This window comes from Schistocerca serialis, unplaced genomic scaffold (assembly GCF_023864345.2).
Source record: "Schistocerca serialis cubense isolate TAMUIC-IGC-003099 unplaced genomic scaffold, iqSchSeri2.2 HiC_scaffold_1212, whole genome shotgun sequence".
NCBI lineage: Eukaryota > Metazoa > Arthropoda > Insecta > Orthoptera > Acrididae > Schistocerca > Schistocerca serialis.
Window position 1 is genome coordinate 55,001 of NW_026047417.1, and position 2,500 is coordinate 57,500.

The window sequence follows — 2,500 nt, forward strand, 5'->3', positions numbered from 1 at the left end:
CAGGCAGCGGGCTCGCTGCTCCCCGGCGGGACGCCGGCTCTTCCCCCCGACCGATCTCAAGCGCCTCCATGAACTGGCGGACAAGCTGCTTGTGGGCAGCTTGCCGCCGTCGGCACTTGATTGCCTCAAGCGTTCGGTCGGGGAACAGCCTGATGAGTTCTTGATTTACAAAGAAGAACCGGGCGTCCCTCTCGAGGAACAGTTCGGCCTCTGCCTTGGCGAGCGACAGGACTTCTTCCTCCGTCCACCTCGCGCGATGCCTCTCCGTCACGATCTCCGCGTTGGCGGCCGCAAGATGTTGGCGGCGGCGATGGACCCCGAGACCATTCTTGGTGGTGAAGCTGCGGTGGCACTCACTACAGGCGTATACTGCTGCAAAAGTTACAAGATTTTCGGCACGGCCGGTTGGCCGGCTAGGTGCTGGGGGAGTTGGGGTGGCACCTTCAGCGGAAGGGCCACCACTTATTCTCTGGTTACTGCCCCCAACTAAAAAAGGGATAATGCGAAGGGGGGCTGGTAACCCCCCCAAGCCCCTGGTGCGGTCTTCCACTCTGCGAAAATCAGCGGGCCCACGAGAAGGGGAGAAGACCGCAGGAGAGGAGAGGCTAAGAGGGCTAGGCCCATGTATTGCGCATCACTCTCCCTGTAACTATAACCCAAGGAAGGCACCTCACAGCAGCAGCACGACTACATCAAGACCGCACTTCGAAAAGCCAAGTCCGGATGCAGCCACACCGCCGCCACTTGGCCACCTTAAGAGAGTCATAGTTACTCCCGCCGTTTACCCGCGCTTGCTTGAATTTCTTCACGTTGACATTCAGAGCACTGGGCAGAAATCACATTGCGTCAACACCCGCTAGGGCCATCGCAATGCTTTGTTTTAATTAGACAGTCGGATTCCCCCAGTCCGTGCCAGTTCTGAGTTGATCGTTGAATGGCGGCCGAAGAGAATCCGCGCACCCGCGCGCCCCCGGAGGAGCACGCTAAGGCGGACGCGGCCTCGCAGCAAGGAAGATCCGTGGGAGGCCAAGGCACGGGACCGAGCTCGGATCCTGCACGCAGGTTGAAGCACCGGGGCGCGAACGCCGCGCAGGCGCGCGCATCCTGCACCGCCGGCCAGCACGAGGCCGACCAACGGCGAGAGCAGACCACGCCCGCGCTAAACGCCCGCACTTACCGGCACCCCTACGGCACTCACCTCGCCCAGGCCCGGCACGTTAGCGCTGACCCACTTCCCGACCAAGCCCGACACGCCCCGATCCTCAGAGCCAATCCTTATCCCGAAGTTACGGATCCAATTTGCCGACTTCCCTTACCTACATTATTCTATCGACTAGAGGCTCTTCACCTTGGAGACCTGCTGCGGATATGGGTACGAACCGGCGCGACACCTCCACGTGGCCCTCTCCCGGATTTTCAAGGTCCGAGGGGAAGATCGGGACACCGCCGCAACTGCGGTGCTCTTCGCGTTCCAAACCCTATCTCCCTGCTAGAGGATTCCAGGGAACTCGAACGCTCATGCAGAAAAGAAAACTCTTCCCCGATCTCCCGACGGCGTCTCCGGGTCCTTTTGGGTTACCCCGACGAGCATCTCTAAAAGAGGGGCCCGACTTGTATCGGTTCCGCTGCCGGGTTCCGGAATAGGAACCGGATTCCCTTTCGCCCAACGGGGGCCAGCACAAAGTGCATCATGCTATGACGGCCCCCATCAACATCGGATTTCTCCTAGGGCTTAGGATCGACTGACTCGTGTGCAACGGCTGTTCACACGAAACCCTTCTCCGCGTCAGCCCTCCAGGGCCTCGCTGGAGTATTTGCTACTACCACCAAGATCTGCACCGACGGCGGCTCCAGGCAGGCTCACGCCCAGACCCTTCTGCGCCCACCGCCGCGACCCTCCTACTCGTCAGGGCTTCGCGGCCGGCCGCAAGGACCGGCCATGACTGCCAGACTGACGGCCGAGTATAGGCACGACGCTTCAGCGCCATCCATTTTCAGGGCTAGTTGCTTCGGCAGGTGAGTTGTTACACACTCCTTAGCGGATTCCGACTTCCATGGCCACCGTCCTGCTGTCTTAAGCAACCAACGCCTTTCATGGTTTCCCATGAGCGTCGATTCGGGCGCCTTAACTCGGCGTTTGGTTCATCCCACAGCGCCAGTTCTGCTTACCAAAAGTGGCCCACTTGGCACTCCGATCCGAGTCGTTTGCTCGCGGCTTCAGCATATCAAGCAAGCCGGAGATCTCACCCATTTAAAGTTTGAGAATAGGTTGAGGTCGTTTCGGCCCCAAGGCCTCTAATCATTCGCTTTACCGGATGAGACTCGTACGAGCACCAGCTATCCTGAGGGAAACTTCGGAGGGAACCAGCTACTAGATGGTTCGATTAGTCTTTCGCCCCTATACCCAGCTCCGACGATCGATTTGCACGTCAGAATCGCTACGGACCTCCATCAGGGTTTCCCCTGACTTCGTCCTGGCCAGGCATAGTTCACCATCTTT

At 59.4% G+C, this 2,500-nt stretch overlaps 1 pseudogene; it reads right to left on the bottom strand.

Annotated features, from left to right (window-relative positions):
• LOC126435620 (large subunit ribosomal RNA) overlaps positions 1 to 2,500 on the bottom strand; it is a 7,955-nt pseudogene that overhangs the window by 4,319 nt on the left and 1,136 nt on the right.